Genomic DNA, 15,041 nt, shown 5'->3' with positions numbered 1-15,041 from the left:
TCAGATGGTCTGTTTTCACATGATAGATGGGCTGAAGAGGAGCCTCAGTGTCATAAGACACATTCATGTGTTTAACATTTGAACAGATAATCAGATTGACAGAAAGATCCTTTTGATTCCTCATTAATTTGTCGTTGTCCTCACACAAGCAAGAATCTAGTTAAATTATTGTCCTTGTTAATGTGTAATGACTACTTGATGACAGGGGAGGCTCACGCCAAGACGCCTCTTCTTTGATTGGTAATTGGGTTCTCAAATCACCTTAAATCACACACACAGGGGAAACATTCTAGATTAAAGGGATCTCAATTAGTCCACATTTACCTGATATTTTCAAGACGTCAGGCCACAACCTCCCCTCTTTCTTCACATATCCTATTCCATGTACTGTCCACTTAAGGACTTCTGACAAGAAGCAGACATCTGCAAGCAGTGGCCCTCTGCCCCGACACACCACCGGGTCCAAAACTACTTGCATTTAGTTCTCGTGGGTTAAAGAGGGAGAATGTGAGGATAAGAAATTGAGCAGTGCTTTTTAGAAAAGAAGAAAAAAGTCCCAGAGGCCTCCAGAAACATTAAGAAAGGAAGGGAGAGATAGTTTAGTGGAAGAGAAGGAAGAATCTATGAAGTGTTGACAGCTTTGTTGCTTGGCGGTGAAGAAGGGAAACTTCTTTTCCAGTCTCCCTTGATGAGCCACGTCAGTATTTCTTAATATATTTCTCTATTGGTTGTGAGTCTTTTTTTTAAAAATAAAAGGATTTTCCATATTTCCAGTAAGTTTTTTTTAAATTCAGTTTTAAAAGATTCATAAAGTTGGAAAGCAAAGAAACATTTCTACTGCTTTTTCTTTTAAAATACAGACGAGTGGTCCCTCTTGAGGCCCTTAAGTTTAGCCAAATAAAGAATAATTGGGGACGGAAATCTTAGCGATTATGGCTCATAGCTTCGTTCTAAGGGGTCATAAGCCAGCCAGCCTAGGACCATTACTCTACTAGTCAGACTACTGTAAGTGATTTTTCCCCCCCCCCTTGTTGTGTCTTAGTGGAACTTAAAAGAGGAAGAGCGTAGTCGCAGCCAGACCCGTGCGAGACCTATTGATCCCTGCCAGCGTCTTTCTCTCCCCCCTTTAGATAATGGATTTCCAGCACATCCACTCCTACCCCCATCTCTCCTCCCCTCAGGCCCGTTAGTACAAATAATGTCTAATCAATATGCGCCGGAGTCCCCGCGAATATCCTTTTAACACTAGATTTATGTCACAGCAGCGCGCACTCTCTCTTACTCTTTTCACTTACCAGCCAATCAATTTAACCAATCACAGCGAAGACCCGTTTCTCTTCATCGTATGCAGTTAAATACATTTTTATTTTAGTTTAGTTCTAATTAAATGCCCTATATCAGCATGTCCTCAGTGGCGTGCCTTGATTGGGTTAGATTGAGCAGTAGCGGGGCAGTTCGGTCACACATCTGAGGCTTTATTGACTATTTGGAATCTATTATGTAGATTTGCATTGATTGGCGATTTCAGTTCATCACTCACTGTCTGCGTGCAGTTGTCGGTGAACAAGTTGTAATGGCAGATCGCTGCATCAAGAAGGGATTTTTCCTCTGCTTTGTCACATCTGTCACTTTGGCGGGTTTGACACGTTGGGTATATGTCAGTGTGCGTGTTACATTTTAATGAGCAGGAGGTCTGGTGTCTTATTTAAGGAATATATTAGCAGGACACAGGAGAGCGGTTCTCATAATTAAATATTTAGGTTAGAAAATCTCAAACTGGTAAAAGGCCAGTATTGTTTCTTTGTTTTCACTCGTAAAGATGTGCTGTTCCATGCCTTTCTCTCCATCGGTATAGATATACATATTCATGGGAGGGTGAGGAAGAATGTGGGGTAAACGATCTGTCTCACGAGGGGTGCTCCTGTGGCAGCAAAGCCAGCACTTAGTGCACTGAGGCTCGGGCTGCCCTGACCTTCCCCTCTCAGCGGATCTGATTTCCGTGGCTGTACGTCGGAAGCAGTGATGACAACCACATGGGCAGAAGCTGTCTCTCTCCCTCGCTTGCCTGTTTCAACGGCATTTGACTCAACAGTTGTGCCTTTTGAGGAAATCAAGCGTTTCCAGGGTTATGTGCGTCCCCCTTTAATCAGGCTAACTAGTTTGGTCTTGCAAGGGAAGCCTAAGTATGATTTGGTCTTCGGATTATCAAAATCATTTTGTTGTATGCTGCTGTTCTGCTTCTATCTTGCAGGATGTGACCTTAAAGTCGCTGGGTTATTGTGTTTTTTGAGGTGGCACCGATTTGTTAAATAAATCAAATATACACTTTCAAATTACAGCACAAACACTCAAAACTTGGTTTTGAAAATGTGAAAAAAATTAGCTCCTGCTGCGATTTCCATAATTTGAACCTGAATGTGCTGCGTTTTTCTCTCTTGCTCATTCCCTTGTTCCTTTATACATAGGTCTCTTACTTATGGCCTACACTGTGTCATTAATTGACAAGTAATCCTCGACAAAAGGAAGCTTATGCATTTTTATCAGGTATTTCCGTATATTAACATTTAATGCCATATGAATTACGTCCAGATTTCGTGTGCTAATCCCCTTCCAAAACAGTAGATTTGGCTGTAAATGTTCCATCACTAACACTAATCCAGAGTGTATCCCTATCATGTTCCCCGAGCTATTTTAAGAGGGCACGTCTGTCATTTTACCTTTGTTTAAAAAAGAAAAAAAAAAAACAGATGTTGGAATTAACTAATGCTTGTATCCTGTCAAATTTTGTGGATTTTTCACGCTCCGTGGACCTTGACAACCCAGTGACCGCACACTGACGGAGGAAGGTAATGCAAGTGGTATTTATATGTTAATAGCTAGTTTATTCCTTAGAGTAGTACAAACCAGTTTCTTGCCAGAAACCAGAACTGGATCATACAGTATATTTGCCATTTGCAGGTGGTTAATCATGGTTAATCACAGCAAATGGTAATAAACTGACTTGTATATTCACAGTGCTTTTCAGTAATTGTCCCGTCATTTGTGGCAAATTCTAAACATCTGATCCTGAAAGGGTAATACAAGTTTGGCTGTTACTTTGATCCAGTGTCTGGGGAGCAGCTACACTTCATGGAAATGACAAATACAGACAGTATTTGACTGGAGTTTCCTATGAAAGTAAAAATGAAAATATGCTGTCTAAAAGTACATCCTGTTAAGTAGTGAATAGTGGTGAAAAAAAACTGTTACAAATACTGCAAAAGCTTTTTGTTACACAGTTTTCTTTTTCATGTTCTTTATCAGATAAGCATCAGATGCCCAAGTCTTCCAGTGCAGCTAATGACCCTCAAGCTTAGAACGAAAGCTTATATGCAGCTGTGAGTGTGTCAGGTGTGGTTAATGTAATTAACTATATTGATGTTTAAAGGTGGTGGTCAAACCCAGGAATACATTACAAACACCCCCCAGAAAAATAGGAATATTCTCAGAAGTGTTGATAATACTTCTTAGTTTCCATATAATCCTGTCATCTGATTGGTCAATGTCATGTCAATCACAAATGTAACAATCCAATCAGAGAAAGATGGGTTTGGCTGTCGGAGGGGCACTTTTATTCACTTGAAGGGAATAAATGCCCTTTTTACCATCTAGTACAGATGGTTCCCAACCCCTAATAAAGCCACACGGACGGTCCATGAGTGTTTTTTGGTACTGGACCATAAATAAACCAGTAAAAGACTTGAAATCAGAGGCGACAAGGAGCAGGTAAAAAGAGGTGTGAAATTTTGCGTAAAAAAGATTGGTTTTCAGAGTGTTTTTCGTTAACTCTGTTTTTAATCCTGGGTCTTTTTTCACCGCGTTGTAGTTGTGTGTCTTATTTTGAAAGAAATATTCACCTGCAGTTACCATAGCAAACCAGAGAGCATTAAGGCCCAGAGAGGAGGATGTTACTCTCAATGTTGTTGGTTTGAAGAACTAGCACAAATTTCAGGAGCAGCCGAACAAATGCTGGATCCTTTAATAAACTTACATACATTACACAATGAATTCACATTTATTATTATATACAAAATGTTAAACTAATTTTAAAGTAATAACCGTTTTTGACTTGGTTGTATCATTTTTCGGATATTTATATAGAGATGTCCAGCACACACAAATATTTACGACACCTTAAAGTCCAAGTACAAAACTGATTTACAAGTGAAAATATTGTCTGACACTAAACCACCTTAAAGTCCGTGAAAATATTGTCTGACACTAAACCGGTCCGTGGTGCAAAAAAGGTTGGGGACCACTGATCTAGTACATAGAAGTGCAACATAAATAAGTGAAACTGAGTAGTAAAGGCCAGCAACTGCAGTAAAAATACTCATTTAGCACAAATCTATAAGTCAATTACTAGAACAAATTTCCCTGTGAATTTACAGTAAAGTACTGTGTACTGCATATGCCAGTATAATACTGCTAATTGTTTGGTTGCTATTGCAGTGTTGCTTTTATGTTTCTACTCATAATATATTATTCCATTCAGTATTTTTCTATAAAATCATGCTTTATTTAACATAAAAAATTCACACTGGAAAAAAAATGCTGGGCAGATACGATTAATTGCCGTAGTCATGGTTACCCATTGTTAGCTAAACCTTAACACGAGAAACCATAGCATACATACATGCAAATGGAAACACTGTACCAGTACAGCACTTGAGAATAAAGTATTTAAATTTAACTTTTAGATTACAGTATTTATTTCAGCAAAAGTCCAGTTTAACTGACTGAATACTGTATTATAGTGTAAGATTTCACAGTAGTTTGCTGTTAATACATTCAATAGTATCTGTATATAGTACAATATAACAATAAAACAGTGTAATTGTCCTGTTTTACTTCATACTAATACCAAAAAAGGAGGAAGTACAACCCTGATAATATGTTCAAAAGTCATTTATGTTAAAGCTGTGACCTAGGATATACTACATGTACAATATAAATATACACGTAAAATGCATGTTCCCTTGTTATGGATTTCTAAGTGTGTTTATTTGGTGCCGGTTGCACCTGTTTGGTCCTGGTAAGGCTGCTCTGACGCGCAACTATGGTTGGGGGTTTGCGCCGTATAAATAAACCTGCAGTGAATCACAATAGGCATAGTTCCAGTACAGTCACTACAGCAGTACAACTATTCCTGATACACCGAGGGAGGGAGGCAGCTTAACAAATAAGAGCTGATGGGAAAGATGAAGAATGGGGGGAGTGAAATGGAGAATACATTACATTTCAAGTCTCATTTGTGGAACTCTGGCAGATATGAAAATGTAGGAGATTAATAAATGAAGGAGAAAGTGTTCTAATATGCACAATCAATTCAACATCTCTTGCCTCCACAACACAATGTAAAATATATTACAAGTGATTGAAGAGCTTTGTTCCATGATGAGATGGCCACCATTATGCACCATTATACTCCAGCTCTTACAATATGATTAACAGCACAACAGGCAGGGAAGAGGGGAATCATGATCTCGAGACAGGCGGATCCCTCGAGGCCTCCTGAGTTGTGTCTCGTCTGGCCGCCTAAAATACGGTGCTGCCATAGTGAGGTCACTCCCGCAGTTGCAAGTGCGTGCACGCGTTGGCCTATCACGTCAACCAGCTTGGACACTCAACTAATGGCAAAAAGGCCTTTTAAAGTGGCACACTAAAACCCAGCACACACCCACGAAGCCTTAATGTCTTATTTATGGCCCCCTGGTTTGCTATAAAACCCGCCCGTGTCAGCAGCTAGTTGCAGGACCTCCAGGGATTCATTCACTTCATGCCAGTACGTAGACTGCACCCTCGCCTGTCTTCATCCTTATTCAGTTCTTCAACCGTCAGGGGCTAAGTCTTCTTCAGCACTGCGACACAAACTATGTCTGCAATTTGGCCGGCTAAAAAATGCTTTTAGTGATAAGAAAAAGTTTTTTAGGTTTTTTTTTAAATTTAGCTCGCTTGGTGTGGATATGGCCACAGCACTTTATCTCTGCTTCCCACTTTCCCATGTATCATCTCCTCTTCTCCCCCCTGATCTCTTTGAAGTCTTTACAGAAGGCTCTCACCGGACTCTGCCTTTTGTGCTGTCATTCAGTCTTATCTCTGCTCTCCTTCTTACTGTCTGCCCTTATCTATAAATATTTCTTTCCCTTCGGCCATCCTTTTAGCATCCCTTGACTTGTCGCTATCTCCTGTAACCTTGTCAGCTCAGCATCTCTTCCGACTTAAATGAAAAATTATCCAAATTTTACTTTCAGAAACCCAAACACTACGTTTAAATTTAAGGCTACATTTAAGACGCACTTGTTTGCTAACGTAAAAAGAATGCATTTGAACTCCTGGTTTCAGTCTGCCACACCTTTTTTTTTTTTTTTTTTGTTGTTGTTGCCTGCCTTTGTCTTCCACCATCATCTTGCCTCCTTTGTCATCTCCCTCACTCATCCTTCCTTCACACTTGGCCTATGAACCCCCATCCCCCCACCGGCTTTATCCCCTCATCCTCCCTTCCATTACTGTCTTCCCTCTTTGCTCCTTCATCCTCCACCCTCAGCCTCACTTATCTTTCTCATCGCAGCTTTCAAAAAGAGTTCCCATCTTGAGGTCTTGACAGCATTCTCTAGACAGCAACCAGCCTCCCTGAGGGATCTGAACCGTGGAGAGATGTGTGACGGGTACCTGCCAGAAACCCTGTGACTCCCTTTGAGTTTTCCATGGGGGCTCTTTGATGGGCTGCACTTGTATGTGTTTCGTGTGGGTGCATGTGTGTCGTTTTGTTGCATCAGGCAGAGCAGAGGATCTGTGCAGGCCTCGAAAAACAGATTTTTTTTCTTTCTTTTTTCTATTCAAACAATTACGTAAAATTAAATCGTCCTAATTAATTAGAGCCTTTATGCGCCTCCATTTACAATATTAGGTTGGCGCCATTTACGACTAGAATTTGTTTTAATGTTGCAAGTGTTATTCTTCCGCCCACTGAAGTTTAGTTTGGCTCCCCATTTTGGATATTGGTCTTAAATCATAAAGTAACAATGAAATACAAGGACAATAAAACAAGCAACAAGTGTAGCTCAAAATTTGTGTGACTGCATTACATCCACAACACAAACATTGAAAAATGTTTTAGATTTTTGCTTCATAAATTAGTCTAAATTTTAATTTTTTCTTTCTTTTCACATTTTAGAATCACTGTTTAGACGCAGTGACAGTTCCATGCATAAAGATGCACTAGAAACATATTAAATAAAGCAGACATGTTGCACCTATGTGCAGAAGGATTGTATGTAAACACTCTTACCCACACACACAGACCTGATGTAGTCACCCTGTCAACTCCTCTGCTGCTAGGCATCTAACTAAGCAACCACTGAGCCTAGGTGGATGTTTTGACAGGGGTTGTGAAGCAGAGGGTAGCCTGAATAGAGACCAGACAGTTTGTTTGTTTGTTTGCTTTCCCCTGTGCTCTCTTACCCTTAGGCAATGAGTATGACCAAATCTAATTCTGAATGCAACATATGATATTCCAGCTTAGTGGAAATTTTTGCATCCAGCAGCTACAAATTAATTTTCATATCGATATTTCTGCAGCTTGGAAATATGTTTTGTGAATTTTGTGATATATAGCACAGATTTTTTTTTTTTTTTTTTAAAGCAATTTTTCTGGTTCTGCAGTGAAGACTGAAACAGTTTTTTTTCCTATATTTGTTTTCAAATCTATCATATAATTGAAAAACATGACGCCTGCAGCGGGAAAAGTATTGCTGGGATTTGTCAAAATGTGGGTTATTACTACACAGCTCCCCACAATCCAACACAGCCCAGACACACGCAGACGCATCCAGGAGAAAATAGTGAAAAAATTGTAAACTAGTCTAAAATAGCGCCTGAGTTTTACTTCTAGTACAAATTTACATGCGACTCACCAAAAGCCAGAGAATTTCCACCTGTTTGGGGAGTTCATGCTGCTTAGATTTGAAAGGCAGGAAAAGGTGGAAGAGGGATTGACACAAGGCAGAGGAGAGCACGAAAGGGGAAGCGTCTGTACCCTGCTGATGCTATGGGTATTTTTCACGGTGGCCCTGCTTTGAAACGTTTGTCCTGAAGAGAGGCAGGAAAGTCTTTATGCGCGCCTGTAGAGCCTCTCAGTGTTCACGGCTGCAGCTGGTTGTGTAGGAGCATTTGGTAGAGGGCTAGGAGGAGGTTACCCAGGATTTCCTGTTAAACAACTTCAGCTTCTGTTTTGCTGGGAGAGATGAATGGCTTTAAAAACATTACTCTGTGCTGCTAAAGGGCATTAATATCTGGTGTTGATCTGAGACTTAACACTTTTCAAGTAAAGATATAAAACTATAAGAAAGGACAGTTCCCAAGGAGAATTGCATTGGAGATTATGGCAAATTTTTATTATTGTCACAATGTAGCCTTCTACGTTCACTTTTCTGTTGCCATATTATAAATGATTATTCAGTCTTTTGGCCTTTAAACCCATAATTGTCGTACTCAAACTGGACCTCAAGGATCATATTTCAAGGCTCATCACTATCTGAAGTAATAAGCCCCGACTCGTTGAGTATCTGACTCTTTATTGCAGTGTTATTAAAATCTTAAGCTTGCAAATATCAAGGAGATGACTCTGTCTAACCTTTAAATTTGTATAGGAAAAAAAAATAAATCCAAGATATTTCTGTGTGCCGTCTGTGCTTAAAATAAAACAGACACATGATTTCGTGTTTCTTTTGCTGAGAATGTTTTTTTTTTTTTTTGGTGGTGGTCTGGAAATCATGTCCTCCAAAAGCTCCTATATCCTGAATATTTCATGAGGCTGTTGTGTAGAGTCCCAGTTTTTAATGAATGCTTCCTGAACCATTGCTGCACTTTAGCTTCATTCCCAAGAGTGATTTGGAAAAACAAATGTCCTTTTTTTTTTTTTTCCAGCTAATGTGAGATACATGGGTTGATTTAGTAACAAAAATACTCATTTGATACTTTTTTTTTTAAATGTCTTTCACAGAACTAAAACAAGCAACTAAGTAACAGATCAGTAACAACATAGATCATATTCTGACCTCACCCGCTAGTTTATGGATTATCATTTTAAAACCATAGCCCCACTCACCTTCTAAGTGTATGCTTGGTGTGGAGCAAAGTTTAGATGGGTCATATGTGAACATTTAATACCAAGTGGTAAGACATATTGCACCATAACATTGCGTTGTAATGAGCTGATCAGTTTCAGTCAACAATGGTAGAAAAAGAAAGAAAGCAAACAAGTGCGGCCTTTGAAATGTAATATTGCAAATATAGATGGTTCGATTTAACACAGAAGCACTGGCTGTTTTCTTTTCGATAAATATGTTTTACAGGAATCGCTGTCAGAGACTTACATTTGTAGAAAGATGTTATCTGGGTGTTTTAAGGGCATACGAGACTGAGGATGGGTTCATGTTTAGAACATGGTTTTGTCAAAATCCGGCCTCAGAGTGAGCATTCTCCCTGGCATCCAGGACACGTATTACCATGGCAATTATACATCAAATACTCAATCTTTCTCTCTCAAAATTGCCTGCTGTCACAAGATGCCTCCAGTCTCATTTTCTTCCAATGCTGCCCTGAAACGGGGAAAAAGGCCCCCTGCCTCCTGATGATAATGGATCCTAATTTGACTTAGATTATGATTTATCAGATGCTGCTCATGCTTCAGTCGGAAGTATTATGCAGCTCTCTGAGAATGGGAACCATTACAAGTGAGACATCCATCCGTCACCCACCGGTCGCCATAACGGAGAGAACAAGAGGGCCATATGAGCTGGACTGTGATGCCTGCCCCAGAAATTAGACTGCTCCAATTTGATTTCTTTTCTCTCTCTGTGGTGTTCTGCCTCTCCTCCCCCTTCATTTATGACTGCTCCCCTTTCTCCCCAGTCCAGGTCAGGCCAAAATTGTCATCCGGCATTGAACACAAGCATCAGTCAGACCCTAACGTTTGCTAATAAAATGAGCATTGGAATTGTAATGTATGCCTGCTCGACTTACTTTAAGTTAAAATTGTCTCTACTTCTGCCATAGATGGGATGGATCCTTTTGTAGTTGCCGTGAATAATCTCCCACTCAGAGTGTCCACTTCCTAATGTACAGATCATTGTGACCACTAGCAAATTTAGCCTGCACTGAGTAACTCGGTCTTTGATACATGCATAGATAAATCATTCTTTGAGACCTTAGAATATCTCGCCTCTCATGCATATAATAGGTTCAAAGCCATCACTGTCCATTATTGAAGTTTTATGTGTTCTCCCATTTTACTAGTCTATTTTCCTGAGGTTTCTATTGGCTCCTTCTTTGTTTTTTGCCAGTTTTGAGGTTTGTCCACAAGGGGTGATGCCCTCTGATGGACGGTAGAGTGAGATTTACCTTTACGTGCAGTGCTCCCATCAAAGACTTTTTTGTAAACCCAGGTTTTTTGTGTTTTTTGTTAATCCTGATCTTGATACAGAGTTTAAGAAAAGGTACTAAGATGGGGCATCTTATCTTACTAGTACTACTACAGAAGCTAATAAATATTACCAAATAAATGCCAAGTACGGTATTTTTCAGACCATAAGGTGCACCGGATTATAAGGTGCATTAAGCGAAACAAAACAGTCAAATGAGTCAAACTTTACTCAACTCATTCTTCTTGCTTCCTCCACTTCCGTACCATTGATTCATTAATGTTGAATTCTCTAGCAGCTGCTCTATTCCCATGTTGTTGCAATATATTAATAACTAACCTCGTATTGTGGATGGATTACCTCAGTTTGTTCTCCTGACTAAAATTTGGTCCGTTTACAGCATCCTGCCATGCGATTGCATTTGTCCCTAACCATCAAGAACCCTCAGGTTAACTTTAATCAAGTGGGAAAAAGTTAGCATTCATCCTCCAGCTTCACTGTATTTATGTTATGCTAACATAGCTGTGTCACTAGCGATCAGATAGCACATCGTTATATACCAGCTAGCCCAACTTCAGTAACCCTACAAACGTCACTGCTGTTTAGTTTTCTGTCTTCATTTATGTTGGAAGTGATAGCAGAGCTGTACGTTTTATTTATTTTTTTCAGAAATCTCTCAGAACATGTTTAGATGGAAGCTAGCGAGCTAACTTCTCGCTAGCGAGCTAACTTAAACTTAATTGTTACACCTGGTAAAGCAGCAACGCTGATCATTTTATTAAGGATGAAAGAATTTAGACAGTTTTTAACTCTCAGTGATGCCGCAGTGTTTTGGACCTGAAGCGGACGGAGTTTTGGACCCAGATTACTCCGCGAGGCTCCTGACTACAGTAGCCGTAATGCTCAATCCATCAAGCAGTGCGGCTTCGTAGCTTACCAAAGTCGTACTAAAACATTTTTTGACAGATTTTTGAGCGCCGTGTACCACATAACATCGGTTTGAGGTCAGTAAGCACAACCAGAATTCATACATAAGGTGCACCGGATTATAAGGCGCTCTGTCGATTTTTGAGAAAATTAAAGGATTTTAATTGCGCCTTATAGTGCGGAAAATACGGTAATAGAAAAGAAAGTGTCAGTCACAGCTCTCCTTTCCAGTAGCGCCCTAGACTGAGTCACTGAATAGCAACCCTACATCCTAATTAAAAACCACTGGTAAATCTGAAATCCTCTATTCTCACCTCAACAAAGAAATAATGTTTGAGTGAAACTCTGTGATGCTTTGCCAACATGAAAAGACAAGAGCCAAAGAACTTGTTCAACTGTAGTTTCTCATTCAGACTGAACTTTATTCATGAGTATGAAAAAGGCAGCCCTTGTTATCAATGTTTAGTTTAGCTGAACCCTCATAAAAATGTAAAAAAGCCAGTCGGACTCTTTAATGCTTCCCTAATCCACCGCTGATAAGACCGCGTACTCACCCTGCTGGTTTGAAAATCCTCTCCTCTTCCCCTCACCCTTTCATCTCACACTTTGCGTTCTCAAACTCTGCCAGTAATTTGCACAACCTGTAGGAAAACGCTGCTCTTGTGGGCACAGGCAGGTTGAAACTAGTTTTCGCTTCGCTGCAGAGTTGTTAAAGCACCACTACAAGTTAATAGCCTAGAAGAGTCTACTTTACAGCCGTGTTGACACAGAAAGGAATAATTAGTAGGATGCGATGCTGCCAGCGGTAAAGCCATTAACTCGGACGACCCTTTCTCCAAACCCTGTTGCCTGGTTACAGTTTCCCCAGGTGACCAAATGTGCTGAATCATAGTGATCAGCTGTGACTCACTAAGACAGTGGCGTGCAGGCATTAGTTATGATTGGTGGGATCGTAACGGCAATGTGAAGCTCAGATATATTACAATAAGTGACTTATCTGACAGCACAGATCTGTCTGTTGACTGATTGAACGGTGTGGCCTGATGGATGCAGTCTCTGCTTAACCCTCAAGTCAGTGTCAGTGTCAGTGTCTGTAGGGGGGAGAGAGCAATGAAGCAAGGTGTGATGGAGATGGCGCGAAAGGGTCTGCGAATTTATATCTGAGATGAATAGACTCTGAAACAGACGGGCTTTGTGTTTCAGAGCTGTTTCAAATTTCACAAAGGAAGAAGAGTCTAAACACGAGTGTCTGGAGATTTCCACGGTTTTAAATAATCTCATTTTCATTACGCCTTCTCTGCACCGAGGAGATTGTCATCTATCATTGATGGATGAGATTAGGCTCTTTTCTCGTACTGTTACATCAAAGCACTACTGATGGTACTGCGATGGCATCTACAGGAGTTGCTGTTAATGTGGATAAGATCAGATATTCCCTATTTAGCATTTCAATGCGGAGCAGGGAGATGGAATTGAAACCTACATGGGTGAGACAACTTATGGTTTCATATCGCATACCGCCAGTGGGCTCAAAAACCCCTTCATCAACATTTCTCATGTCCAAGATGTTCTAGATTGAGACTACTTTTAGCTTATCAGTTATGCACAGTAACCTGCAAAGATGAGGGTGTTCACACAGTCTGCCTGTTTATTTCGTATTACTCTTTGACTCATTGATTTAATTACTGTAGCTACAACAGCCAGTCGTTATGATAAGGTCCCAGTTTTAACTATTTATGTATTTATCCATTATGTTACAATGTAACAGCTTCATTTGTTTATCCATCAGCTGCTTTTGCATTTTTAGCAATAGTTTAGGCTGTTTCCAGCATCTGTGTTTTAACCTTTCATGCGTTTCATTCGGTTAGTTTAGTTAACTTTTCTGCTCCGATCTGTTCAGATGCACTTGTTTAACTGATGTTTGATTGATTTCTGTGTATCCCCTCACTACTGCAGAACCTGAGGGTGCTTGCACCTCTGGACCTTCAAAAATACAGTGTGTATCAAAAAGAATCATCTGATTTAAAGAAGGCTGTATTTTTTTAAGTAAAGTATTTACAATTTAAGTATTTAGATCCTAAACATTTGCGACCATCCTTGAGTCACTGCAGCCACTGCGGTTGTTAAACTACCTACTGGCAACCAGGTGAAACTCACGAATCCCCTTTTTCCAGCAGTACACGTTTTGATCATTACTGATGGATGGTTGTGGAATTGGAGCACGTTGGATTCTTTTTGATACACCCTGTAAAATACAGACAAGGAGCACATTGAGCATTTTGCTAATCAGCCTCTTGTGACTTTGAGTTGCTGTTTGGATGTAAAACATATAATGAGATAACTTATCACATGTCATTTTAAGATTTTGAGTTGACTGCAAATGCAGTCTTTTTCTTGATGGACTGTCTAAAATGTAAAAGTGGTGTTGAGGCTAACCACAATGCAGACAAACAGTGGATGCCTCAAAGCAGTGATGTAAATACCAATATGTAGTCAGCTTTGACAGTTACACGGAGAGCTATTTGTCTTCATATACGAGGCACACAGTTTACAGTAAATTTTGCTTTTCTTAGAATCACTTTTCATTCTGAAATAGTAAGTTTGATCCCGTTGTATTTTTGGCATCCATCAGATTAGATTTAACGCCATCCCTTTTCAGTTTAATCCGGGGATGAAGTTTAATCTCAGAAAGCGTTGTAAAGAAAGCATTTGTTAGGAAAAGGAAACAGAGCTCCTGCTGTACCACGTGTGAAATGCTCTTGCATATATTACACTGACATATTCAGAAGTGGCTCTGCCACGGAGGGGGGGGGCGTGGGGGCTGAGTAATGAAACCTAAATGGCCCACATAGGACATGACATGTCCCTCACCTTCATTAAAAGTAGGGCAGAATTACAGATATTAGAATCGCAGAGCAATTTATTTGCTTGTAACTGAAAAGGCCGGCATCGATACGCTGATGTGTGCAAGCATGAAATTGGCCCATGAATTAAAAGGAGGCATATTTCTGTGTGCCACGCCATTATTGCTTCCAGTGGCGCCATGGCTTGAAATCGAAGAACTGTTACCCATCTTGCTTTAAGTATGTGTGTGCGTGTGTGTGCTCACGCTTGCATTAATATCAGTCAAATATTATATTACCATCACCCACATTTCTGACCAGCAGTTCCCCTGGAAAAATAGAGACGCCTTATAAAACTGAAAGCCAATTAAATTCAATCCGTTCCGTCAATGGATTCCAATGTTTACTGTCTGCTTTGCACAAGTGTTGACACCCGGTGGGATTGCTAAGGCTCAAAATGATTGCTACTGTAAGTTGCAGGAGGGTATCTGTGTGCTGTAGGAAATTAATCATTTCTTGGAAAGTTGTCTTCCGTCATTTTGAGGAAAACAAATGAAGCGTTTCCTCCATTTATGTAATCCATAAAGTTTTGGGGGGGTTTTGGCACTTTAAAAAAAATGCGCAGGATTTAAAGTTAAAGTCTTAAATGATGAAGTGACCCAAATCTCAGTAAATCAAGTTAGTCATTAGATCAGCTTCTGTATCCTTAAAGTTTACCTAAAATGTGACACGTGCGAATTCATCACGTGTATTCAAATCCATCTCCATAGCTGCAGCTCTTAATGCAGCCCAGTGACCGCTTCTTCTG

At 40.1% G+C, this 15,041-nt stretch overlaps 1 protein-coding gene across 7 annotated transcripts in view; it reads left to right on the top strand.

Moving 5' to 3' along the window:
• The window catches only part of LOC116331649 (partitioning defective 3 homolog), a 235,355-nt gene that overhangs the window by 199,763 nt on the left and 20,551 nt on the right, over positions 1-15,041 (top strand). The window lies entirely within an intron of this gene.

This window comes from Oreochromis aureus, linkage group 18 (assembly GCF_013358895.1).
Source record: "Oreochromis aureus strain Israel breed Guangdong linkage group 18, ZZ_aureus, whole genome shotgun sequence".
Taxonomy (NCBI): domain Eukaryota; kingdom Metazoa; phylum Chordata; class Actinopteri; order Cichliformes; family Cichlidae; genus Oreochromis; species Oreochromis aureus.
The sequence above is the reverse complement of the archived record's forward strand: the minus strand, read 5'-3'. Positions and strand labels throughout refer to the sequence as shown.